Source organism: Schistocerca piceifrons, chromosome 7 (genome assembly GCF_021461385.2).
Source record: "Schistocerca piceifrons isolate TAMUIC-IGC-003096 chromosome 7, iqSchPice1.1, whole genome shotgun sequence".
Taxonomy (NCBI): Eukaryota; Metazoa; Arthropoda; class Insecta; order Orthoptera; family Acrididae; genus Schistocerca; species Schistocerca piceifrons.
The window spans coordinates 257247686-257260743 of record NC_060144.1 but is presented as its reverse complement, the minus strand read 5'-3'; the positions used below and the strand labels follow the sequence as shown (position 1 = coordinate 257260743).

The 13058-nt window shown below is 41.6% G+C and overlaps 1 pseudogene; it reads left to right on the top strand.

Moving 5' to 3' along the window:
* The window catches only part of LOC124805610, a 46400-nt pseudogene extending 37895 nt beyond the window's left edge, over positions 1–8505 (top strand).
* The last annotated feature ends 4553 nt before the right edge of the window (positions 8506–13058 follow it).

Below are 13058 nucleotides of genomic sequence, written 5' to 3'. Positions count from 1 at the left end.
GTAGCAAAACGTAACATCTAATATTATTAGTCTATTTAAGAGGATATGGTCTTATAAGATCTGAAGATTGTCACTATAGACAAATATCGATAGTCTGACGACAGTTTTTATGAGTACAGACAGCAATGCAAGAAAAAAATTCCCGTACTTCCCGGATCACTGCTTTAATCGCAGCTTGTAAAAATATTTCAATTACATTCCTGTAGGTGCTACATCCACACCTTTGTTTCGATACCCATTGCAATTACTGCAATAAAATGTGATTTTTATAATCAAGTGATGTAGTTATTTATAAAGTAGCGTCTCAGGTAATGTAATGTTTTTCAGGTGAGATCTGCAGTTTGGTACGGGCGTGAGGGCTCCGACTTCTGTCGAACAGGTCAAAGCGCTAAAACTTCCGGAAACGCCTATGCAGTCTCTGAGTAGCTCTGCCAATAGATCCGTGTTCTGCATCCACGAAGGCGAAAGTACTCTCTAAACGGGGTGTAGTTAACGGGAAGGGCTGACAGTAGTGCCCATAGCGCCTTAATACATCTACATCTACATTTATATTCCAAAAAAAACACCCAACGGTGTGTGGCGGAGTGCACTTTACGTGCCACTGTCATTACCTCCATTTCCTGTTCCAGTCGCGTAAGGTTCGCGGGAAGAACGACTGCCGGAAAGCCTCTGAGCGCGCTCCAATCTTTCTAATTTTACATTCGTGATCTCCTCGGGAGGTATAAGTAGGGGGAGGCAATACATTCGATACCTCATCCAGAAACGCACCCTCTCGAAACCTGGACAGCAAGCTACAACGCGATGCAGAGCGCCTCTCTTGCAGAGTCCGCTACTTGAGTTTGCTAAACATCTCCGTAACGCTATCACGCTTACCAAATAACCCTGTAACGAAACGCGCCGCTCATCTTTGGATCTTCTCTATCTCCTCTGTCAACCCGACCTGGTACGGATCCCACACTGAAGAGCAATACTCAAGTATCGGTCGAACGAGTGTTTTGTAAGCCACCTCCTTTGTTGATGGATTACATTTTCTAAGGACTCTCCCAATGAATCTCAACCTGGCACCCGCCTTACCAACAATTAATTTTATATGATTAATCCACTTCAAATCGTTCCGAACTCATATTCCGAAATATTTTACAGAATTAACTGCTACCAGTGTTTGTTCCGCTATCATGTAATCATACAATAAAGGATCCTTCTTTCTATGTATTCGTAATACATTACATTTGTCTATGTTAAGGGTCAGTTGCCACTCCCTGCACCAAGTGCCTAATACTGGGGCAGCCCGGCTCTCGGAGTCAGCCCTGACAGAAAAGAGGCAGATCTGGAGGGAGGCGTCAAGGTGACGGCCTCACCATCAGACTCAGCGGTCAGAAGACATTATTTGTCACTGAAACGTCCGTACATGCGTTGGAATGCGACTGGCTACACCATAGAACGAATACATCTGTCAAAAAAGGGCAAACGAAATCGATCACAAGAACACTAAAAGTCGCTACTTGGAAGTTAGTACGTCAGAGGTCAGCAGACAAAGAGGAAGAATTAGTAAACCTTAGCAAATTTTAAATTGGCTATAATTGTAATGAAGGAGAAATTGCAGGGCAGGTGACTATCGGATGATCTACAACAGACCATATCGACAAGAGAGAGCCAATAAAGGTACTGCAATTTAGGCCCTTAAAAAATGTGGAGAGAAAATAAAATAACGAAACTGCGTTAGGAACAGAATACTAGTACTGTTGTCGAGAACGGAAACAAACCTGGTAGTGATCGGAATATGTTGTTGTTGTTGTTGTCTTCAGTCCTGAGACTGGTTTGATGCAGCTCTCCATGCTACTCTGTCCTGTGCAAGCTTGTTCATCTCCCAGTACTTACTGCAACCTACATCCTTCTGAATCTGCTTAGTGTATTCACCTTTTGGCCTCCCTCTACGTTTTTTACACTCCACGCTGCCCTCCAATGCTAAATTGGTGATTCCTTGATGCCTCAGGACATGTCCTACCAACCGATCCCTTCTTCTAGTCGTGCCACAAACTTCTCTTCTCCCCAATCCTATTCAATACCTCCTCATTAGTTACGTGATCTACCCACCTAATCTACAACATTCTTCTGTAGCACCACATTTCGAAAGCTTCTATTATCTTCTTGTCCAAACTATTTATCGTCCATGTTTCACTTCCATACATGGCTACACTCCATACAAATACTTTCAGAAACGACATCCTGACACTTAAATCTACACTCGATGTTAACAAATTTCTCTTCTTCAGAAACGCTTTCCTTGCCATTGCCAGTCTACATTTTACATCCTCTCTACTTCGACCATCATCAGTTATTTTGCTCCCCAAATAGCAAAACTCCTTTACTACTTTAAGTGTCTCATTTCCTAATCTAATTCCCTCAGCATCACCCAACTTAATTCGACTACATTCCATTATCCTCGTTTTGCTTTTGTTGACGTTCATCTTATATCCTCCTTTCAAGACACTGTCCATTTCATTCAACTGCTCTTCCAAGTCCTTTGCTGTCTCTGACAGAATTACAATGTCATCGGCGAACCTCAACGTTTTTATTTCTTCTCCATAAACTTTAATACCTACTCCGAATTTTTCTTTTGTTTCCTTTACTGTTTGCTCAATATACAGATTGAATAACATCGGGGACAGGCTACAACCCTATCTCACTCTCTTCCCAACCACTGCTTCCCTTTCATGCAACTCGACTCTTATAACTGTCATCTGGTTTCTGTACAAACTGAAAATAGCCTTTCGCTCCCTGTATTTTACCCCTGCCACCTTTAGATTTCGAAAGAGAGTATTCCAGTCAACATTGTCAAAAGCTTTCTCTAATTCTACAAATGCTATAAATGTAGCTTTGCCTTTCCTTAACCTATTTTCTACGATAAGTCGTAGGGTCAGGAATATATATGCAACGGAAAGGAGAAAAATTGATGAGTCTACACATTTTTATAATACCCTCGAAGGTAGATGCATATAACAATAAATACAAAACAATACTTCTGAGGGACGTAGATACCAGAATGGAAAAGTCCCTCATCTCAGCAGTAGTAGAATGTGGGACAAAACTGTAAACGAAACGAGAATTTGCTAAGAGATTTCCCTGTTTTAACTGATTGAAAATATAAAAAGAACTCCCTCTTTCGAAACAAACGGCATTCACAAATTTACGTGATTAACAGGGACTACCACAAATTTCGTAACTGTCAACGAAAAAATAGAGGGAATATTAAATTATTAGAAGAAACAACCTGGATCCAGCTCATTTCATAGTAATAGCCCAAACAGGCATTTTTACAGTATAGAAGACGAACAGGAAGTTACCCATAGAACAAACAAGTGGTGATGTTTATAATGGAGATTCGTTTATGGAAAATAGTATAAGAGATCTGTATCAAAGACGACTTAGCTGGTATCTGCAGCAGACAGAAGCAGCACAAGCTACTGAGGAGAAATGAAACAATGTAAGAAATGCACTGAAGAAGACTGCTGATGAAACACCAAATATGAAGAAAAGGAGCTCTGAGTATCTGAACAGAAGGCATCGGATGCGAGGCACTCCGGCGAAACTCACCCCTCGTTCATCTCCCAGTGGTGGGGACACTAAAAGTCGGAGTCGTGTGGTGTGGCGTGCGGGACTTTGTGGGCCGACAGACCGCCGCCGGGGCAATAATCCCTCGCAAGGCGTCCTGTCTTTTGCAGATGTGCTCTTGGGCCTGATTAGCTTACCTTTTTACATTAATGTGTATGATGCACGTTAGTTTTTGATACAGGGTGAGGACGAGACACTTATTCCTCTTGCTGTAGCTGTTCTTCACGAATCATTCCTCAAAGTGTTTCCTAGCGCCGACCGCACTGTAGCCACACCTACTCGCATAACGGCAATGTTGCAAGAGGACGTTGGTGGTCGCAATCCTGTGCTCATAAACTACGAGTAGTTACAGACATGGCAGACTGGCGCTACACAGTTCGATAAACAACTTCCTCTTTCCACTCACGGATGATAAAATCTGACTGGCCATTCATTAAACTTCAAGTTGAAGGGGACAGAAACTTGTCGTCTCTTATGCTTCACAAGCGTACACGTTGATGCAAGATTATGACTGGAGAAAGCAAGCTACGCGTTTTTCTTAGAGGAGACTCAGTGGAACTGAGATGGAAAGTACGAAAAACTTTCTGGTGCGAAACTCCGAGTGCGGCAGAAGGGTCACTGGCACTGGGACTTCAATCCCGACAGCAAATCAAACACCTTTCAGCCGTCTATTTTCTAAAATGTTATTTTGTTTGGCTACCAGTTTCGGCGATTTACTACACCGTAATCAGGCCCCGTGACAGAAAAGGAAGATTCCAGCTCCGGTTCCGGTCGAAAAAGTGAACAGCATTCAAAGACTGATATCTTAGATTTCGACTTGATACAGTGATCACTTCAATCATCATCGCTGTATCAAGCACAAATCTAAAAATATCAGTCTTTGAATCCTGGCCACATTTGTGACTGGAAACGAGTTTGGAATCTTCCTACATGTCGGTCAGGAAGCCTGAAGATGGCGTAGTAACCAAATAAAATAATACTTTCGAAATTAGGCTGCTGAAAGGTGTTTAATTTGACATTCTGTTCTTAACTTTAGTACGCACAACATCACTAAATAGGGCACTAGGCCCGAGCCAAGTTTGTCAAGCATTATGGAACTCATGGAAGCGCGGGTTTCACTTAGCTTCATTCCGTTAATTCAGTTAGCTGCCACTCTTTAACTCATGAGTGGATGACACAACTGCGAGACATGATAAGCAGCACAAAGTCTGGTTCGTGTGAAGTGTATGGTCAAGCTCTGATAAACCGACAATAAAAAAGCAAGGAAAGATGAAGGGCTAGCAAGTGTGGCAGTATATACTGCGCTCAATAATGACAGCACTTCGGATCACACACATTCCATGGCCACCTCGTTGACGGGATGAATGAATTCTCGTGGACATACCCAGGATGACATCGGAAGTTCACTGAGGCTTTTTGCAGATGATGCTGTGGTGTATCGAAAGGTTGTAACAATGGAAAATTGTACTGAGATGCAGGAGGATCTGCAGCGAATAGACGCATGGTGCAGGGAATGGCAATTCAATCTCAATGTAGAAAAGTGTAATGTGCTGCGAATACATAGAAAGATAGATCCCTTATCACTTAGCTATAAAATAGTAGGTCAGCAACTGGAAGCAGTTAATTCCTTAAATTATCTGGGAGTACGCATTAGGAGTGATTTAAAATGGAATGATCATATAAAGTCGATCGTCGGTAAAGCAGATGCCAGACTGAGATTCATTGGAAGAATCCTAAGGAAATGCAATCCGAAAACAAAGGAAGTAGGTTCCAGTACGCTTGTTCGCCCACTGCTTGAATACTGCTCTGCAGTGTGGGATCCGTACCGGATAGGGTTGATAGGAGGGATAGAGAGGATCCAACGGAGAGCAGCGCGCTTCGTTACAGGATCATTTAGTAATCGCGAAAGCGTTATGGAGATGATAGATAAACTCCAGTGGAAGACTCTGCAGGAGAGACGCTCAGTAGCTCGGTACGGGCTTTTGTTAAAGTTTCGAGAACATACCTTCACTGAAGAGTCAAGCAGTATATTGCTCCCTCCTACGTATATCTCGCGAAGAGACCATGAGGATAAAATCAGAGAGATTAGAGCCTACACAGAAGCATACCGACAATCCTTCTTTCCACGAACAATACGAGACTGGAATAGAAGGGAGAACCGATAGAGGTACTCAGGGTACCCTCCGCCACACACCGTCAGGTGGCTTACGGAGTATGGATGTAGATGTAGATGTAGACGGACAATGTTCAGTCATTCGTCATCATACACAAATAATCTGTGACTTGCAAGAGGGGACTGGCTGCATCGGAGGGCAATGCGTGCAGCATGATTCTTATGACAAATTTTCACAAGCACTCTGGAGAGTGATTACTGTACTACGTACGGGTGTGGTTGTAATGGGGGACAGAATAGGGAAGCCAAGTTTACAAGAGATAGAGGAAGCTTGGCAGCGCATCAGAGAATACCGCGAGAAGAATTTTATCGCAAACACTGTTTATGCCTGAGGAAAAGCTCCATGTATTTAGGAACGGTGCCAGACTGATGCGCTCACCTACCTGGGCTATTTGAATACAGTTTACCACCTACCTGGCTAGATAAGAACAATATGGATAATTATCTTGAAGGAGAACTGGCCACGCGAATATATTTAGCGGCACGAGGATGGCACTCATGTAATGACTTTTGCTAATATGTTTCTCAACGTGTACTGGTCAGAAGCTATGCAAAACACACTAAAATACAGTATAATAATGTTAAAGAACGCCGGCCGCGGTGGCCGAGCGGTTCTAGACGCTTCAGTCTGGAACCGCGGGACTCCTACGGTCGCAGGTTCGAATCCTGCCTCAGGCATGGATGTTTTGTGATCTTAGGTTAGTTCGGTTCAAAAATGGTTCAAATGACTCTGAGCACTATGCGACTAGAACTTAGAACTAATTAAAACTATGTAACCTAAGGACATCACACACATCCATGCTCGAGGCAGGATTCGAACCTGCGACCGTAGCGGTCGCTCGGCTCCAGACTGTAGCGTCCAGAATCGCACGGCCACTCCGGCCGGCGGTTAGTTAGGTTTCAGTAGTTCTAAGTCCTAGGGGACTGATGACCACAAATGTTAAGTCCCATAGTGCTCAGAGCCATTGAACCATTTTGTTAAAAACTTCGAGAAATCTGAACTCTCCAGTCCGCCGAGGTACTTGCCAATGTATTTGGTAAAAACCTATCTATACAGTCCGCCTGAGTTGATCATAATATGTCTCACAGAACTGCTTCTTCGTCTCTGTCACATCATTCATGCAGGATGGTGTAAGGATGAGCTCGATTTGCTTCACGGTCTTTTACAACAACATGACGATGCAGAAAAGCCAACCCAAAATGGTCCATGTTAAACGGCAGGTGTGGAATACCATCACCAGCCATATGATCGCTATGGTTCCTGGAATCACAAAGAAGTTTGGAGAGAAAGAAAACCGGAAAATAATAGGAGCAGCAGTCACAAGACTTGGAACCGAAGGAGATTCAATGACGGAGACAGGCACGATCAAAGCTGGTGAGGCCTGGAGAGATCATTTGTACAAACTCTGTTAACCCTAGGATGCATATACAGGGCCTCCAAGGCCCTTGTATGTCTTCATTTTTAAAAAAATTCTGTAATTTTTTGTTTGATTTCGAACTGCTTTCCAGTACTCTTTCACTAACACTGTGACATTCCTCCTATCAAGTCTGAATGAGATACCTTTTTAAGTTTTTTGTATAATTCAATACGTTTACCCATACACCGTGAATGCATAAGCAGGGCTTCAGAATCCCTCACACATTTATGAATGTTCTTTAGCCTATATTGTCTTCAACATTTGTTTGGGAGCAGTTATTAATTCAACAATACCTGTAGCGGTATTTCCAGCAACAGGAGTGCCAACAGCAGCAGTAGCTGTAGTAGTAATAGTATAACTAAAAAATAATACACACTACTTTCACATATTGGCGATGTAGGTGTATTATTGATCTTTTTGTTATCAAATTATTTATTATTGCATAGTGCTGTTATCCTGTGCTGCTCTTGTCAACCTCATTGTTACTGTAGTTTGTTTGTTGCTGCAAGGCCCATATTGTTATGAGTATGACTCGTTTAGTGCTGCACAGGCTGCTGTTCGAGAGACACGTCTTTTTCTATGCCTTCGACACGCAAAGCAAGAGAGTCAGTACGTGCAAATGCAGCTAATTTTGAAAGTGTTGTGGCTCAATGGTTTGAAGAAGATGATTCTTGCGAAGAAGGAAATATTTTTGAGGATACAAGTAGTGAAGAATCACCCAATGAACCTGCAGATGTGAATATTGAGGCAGATGACAGTCCTTCCAATAATATTACTTCATCAGAGTCTGAAAATGAAGAACCACCACAAAAAGGTATAGAACACCACACACACATTAGTCGGAATGGAACGAACTGGAAATTAGATCCTCCTGCAACTTTTCGTACGCCTGTCCATAATATCGTAAAGAAGGCACCTGATCCAGCCTGTGGTTTGAAACCCTGGGACTATTTCATCTCCAAGGAAATACCAGAGGAAATCATCAACTGCCCAAATATTGAAGGCAGAAGAGTGGCTGCTTTACGTGGTAAAACATGGAAAAACGTTTCACTTACTGAAATGGAGGGTTTTCTTGGTGTTTTACTGCTTTCTCGTACTGATAAGAGTTGGGATGTCCCTATTAGAGAATTATTCTTGGCTGAAAAGGCAAATCCTACATATCAGGCCACCATGTCAGTAAATAGATTCGAAGATATAAGGAGAATGATTAGATTTGATGACAGGCGTACCCGTGAAGCTCGATCTGCAGATGACAAACTTGCAGCTGTTCGCTATATGGGAACTATTTCTCGACAAGTGTAGAAATAGAATGATTCCCAATGATTCGCTCACAGTTGACGAACAGCTAGTCCCATTCCGTGGAAGATGCAGCTTCACCTAGTATATGCCCTCTAAACCAGCCAAGTATGGCATAAAAATATTTTGGTTATGTGATGCTACATCTGCATGTACTTTAGACGGAATTCTTTACATGGGAAGGAAGCCCATGATCCTATTCAGAAAAATCTTGGATTGAATGTGGTGAAAGACCTTGGTAAAAGCATGGAAGGATCATCAAAAAATATTACTGTTGACAACTTATTTACTAGTGTGCAGCTGGCAGAAGAGATGTTTCAGAAGCAAATTACAGTGGTGGGAACAATCAAACAAAATAAGCCAGAAATTCCTAATGAGATGAAACCATCTGCCTCAAAACCGATTCATTCCTCTTTGTTTGCATTTAGAGGTGACTTTACAACGGTGAGTTATGTTCCCAAAAAGAAAAAGTCTGTAATTCTCATTAGCACAATGCATCACTACAGAAACATTGATGAAACTCAGGCAAAAAAGAAACCAGATATAATAAAGTTCTATAACTCTACGAAGGGTGGAGTAGATCAAATGGGCCAGGAAATTCGTTATTACACTTGCAAGAGACAAACAAGACGATGGCCATTTGCATTATGGATGAATATGATGAACGTCGCAGCAATGAACAGTGAAATTTTATTTTCCGTCCAACATCTGACGTATCATAGTGGAAGAAGTGATAAAAGGCGTTTGTTCCTAAGAGATTTAGCAGAGGAAAGGGTAAGACCACTAATGGAACTTCGTATTCAGATCCCTAATCTTCCAAAGAAAATCGTTGATGCCATGCAAAGATGTGGTGTTCAAAAAGATGTCATATTGCCGAACCAACTACCTGTTTCAGGAAAAAGAACATGCAATTATTGTCCATATAATAAACACAGGAAAAGTGCTATGACATGCATTAAGCGTAAAGCCAACATTTGTAAGGAAAATAGTGGTGTCCTTTGTGCTTCTTGTTTGTCACAAGTTGAAAACTAAGAAAAATGCAATTATATGTGAGCAATGAATAATAACTTTTTGTCAGAATATTGCCTATATACATAACATTGTGAATAATGAGTATCTTTAAATTGAAGAAACTGGTTGTAATAAATGTTATAAAATGTAAACTGCAACTTATAAGTGAATTAATAAAATTATTTGTATATGTTGTATGTAAATGGATGTAAGTAATAAAAATTCACTCTTAGAGTTTTTCAAAAAAATTAATAAAATGTTAATCAGGCCATCCAGTTTCTGCTACTGTATCTTAGGAATCTTTCAATATGACAATAAATTTGACAGAAATAAATTTAACTCCAAAGAATGATTATATGAAAAGAGGAAAATTTTAAATTAGGGCAGGGCCTTGGAGGCCCTGCATATGCATTCATGTGTGTTTTCGGCATCATGCATCCTAGGGTTAATCAGATCACCCAACGCTAGAGCCAGTAAGAGGGCCATGGCGACAGTAACAGGAACGTCCGACTGCTGATGCGGGTAGTGAGACAGTAGAGGCGACGACGGATAAATTTGCATGTTAATTACTGCTTCTGTGAAGAGAACTTGACCATCACGTGGAGCGAAATGCGTCTCCAGTATTGAGAACTTGTATATAGTCATGTAAAGGTTTTCTATCCCTTTATGAAGAAAGGCTCGTGCTCTTGATTTCTTGTTTGTGTCCCTGTTCTGAAGTATTTGTGTTGGTGAATATGTTGAAATGTTAGATTATTTTCCTTGGTGTTTGTAAGAGGTGTGTTTGGCTTGCGAAGTCGCCACCAGTTTCATTGCTCTGGATGAGCACTTACCTGTTTCTACTGCGTGCATTACTTGATAAACTTATTAATGTGAGCTTCTGTGAAGTTTGGAAGGTAGGAGACGAGGTACTGGCAGAATTGAAGCTGTGAGGACGGGGCGCGAGTCGTGCTTGGGTAGCTCAGTTGATAGAGCACTTGCCCGCGGCAGGCAAAGGTCCCGAGTTCGAGTCTCGGTCCGGCACGCAGTTTTAATCTGTCGGGAGGTTTCAATCAGCGCACACTCCACTGCAGAGTGAAAATCTCATTCTGGAAACATCCCCCAGGCTGTGGCTAAGCCATGTCTCCGCAATATCCTTTCTTCCAGGAGTGCTAGTTCTACAAGATTCGCAGGAAGTTTCATACAGTCTACATGTTCTTTCCATCTGAACTGATATTGTTTCGTCATGTTACTTATATTTCGCATATTCTGATCAGCTCGGATGTCGCCATTTGTCTTTTTATCAATCGAAGTATATGCGGCCACGCACCTAAGGAAACTACTTTCACATGCTTCTATTCTCTTTCCATCTCCGTTCCGATGAATCCAGTTTTCTCATCCGCAGAGCAGTTCTGATATAGCAATAACCTTAGAGAACTTTAGTAGAGTATCCGTGAACTTGCCTTCCCAATATTCTGCGTAAAGGTACACAGAGACGTTAAATAGGTCTAATTTATTTTGTATTTCATTGTTTGGCATGTATGTAATACTGTCCCCTGGTTATTTAAATGTATTAACTTGTCCTATGATCTGCATGTCAATTTAAATCTTAACTCGTATGGGACGGTGCCCGAAAAATGCCGTTGGTTTTGTCTTCGTGTTGGAGGCGTTCAGATTGAATTCTCCGGCTATTTTACATATTTGAAGACAGCTGCTTGTAAGTAACTTTCATTCTACATGACAATTACTTGATTATCATCAAAAAGTAGTGAAATAATATCCACATCTTAACGTGTAGGCTTTCACGGCCGGCATCTTCATTAGTTAAAACTTCCGGGCCGAGAGACCGTGGTCGATCTGTAAAACTTCTTCTTCCTGACGTTTCATTTCCAACTGTGTACAACATCTTCCGAGGTGAGTCAAAGACTGGCTGCCAGGCCGTGGTGGTCCCGTTTATATAGAGCGCATAGAGGGCACCTCCATGCGTCACGTGAGGCCGAGTGTAAGTCTATCTCGTACTAACGTCGTTATTCTCGATTGAAGGTAATCGACTGTCACATCGTTGGTGCAAAGTCGACCGCCATATATTATCTAACATTAAGCCTTCCTCTTTTCTATTAAAATTATGAGTCCCTATAGCTTCTCTATGCATTTATGCATAATAATGCGATGTCCTGGCTAGCACGCTCGTAGCACTAAATTTTATTTCATGATCACCGTCTCTAAAAACATGTTGTCGGTATGTCCTAGTCGACAATTCCTTTTGTGTTCGCTTAAGCGGATATTGGCACTTCTTTTCGTTGTCCCAGTATAAAACATCCCACTGCTACACGAAGTTTTAGACATCCAAGGAGTTGATAATGCGTGCAGTTCGGCTTTCGCTGATCTACAACACTCTCTAATTTTCTTGGAGGGTCTAAAGATTGTTTCAGCTTGATATTTGACCAGAACGTTCTCAATACGGCCCGTAATATTGCGAATAAATGGAAGAAAAATTTTTCTAGCTGTTGTTGCTGAATGCTGTCAGACGTTTTTCTTCTTTGATGGAGTGCTCGATCTATCTCGTTAGCGAATCCATTTTTCTTTAAAGCCGTTCGCAAATGATTTATTTCATCTTTCAAATAAGCTGTCTCACAGATCTTAGTTTTAGTGATACCTCTCTTCTGCCTGGGATGACGGTTCGAATCCTTACGGAAGTAACAGTCGTTGTGTGTATCTTTGCTATACACTTCATGTCATAGATTCCCATCTGCCCATTTAATTACTGATACATCCAAAAAATTAAGCTGTATATTGCACTCATTCTCCATAGTAAATTGTATCTTGGGATTAATACTATTTAGGTGCACCAAGAAACCATACAATTCCTCTTCATCCTGATTCCGTACCACATAAGTTTCATCCACATACCGCTACCACTTCAAAGGGCTTTTACTGTCAGACTGAAGCGCCTGTTGTTCAAAAAATTCCATGAATAGATTAGCAACAGCAGGACTCAGAGAGCTGCCCATGGCAACTCCTTCGGTTTGTTCGTAAAACTCATTATCATATTGGAAATAAGTCGTGGACAGGCAGTGTCGAAACGGAGCTACTATGTCAGTGTGAAACATATCAACTATGTACGAAAGGGCTTCGTCAACAGGAACCATGGTAAACAGGGACACCACATCAAAACTGCCAAGGATATCACATGGGCTGACAGTAACCTCCTTCTATTTTTCGATAAAGTGGATAGAATTTTTAACGTGATAATCAATTTTACCAATATGCGGTTGTAGCAAGGAGGCGAGATGTCTAGCCAACTCTTGCGTAGGCGATCCAACAGCACTCACTATAGGTCTCAATGGGATGTACAAAGGGCGTTCAAAAAATTTTGCACAGTCGTCTCTAATTTTTTTGTTTTTTTGCAGAAGGAGAATGAAATTTATTGTGAACATACTTGGTACATTTAGCTATAAGTTGGTATATAAAAGTATTTTCTTATATTTACAGGTGAGCTACAATGGACTGTGAAGTAGATGTCCGGTTGCGACAACGGTCGGTGATGGAGTTCCTCTTCAAGACCGGCGATG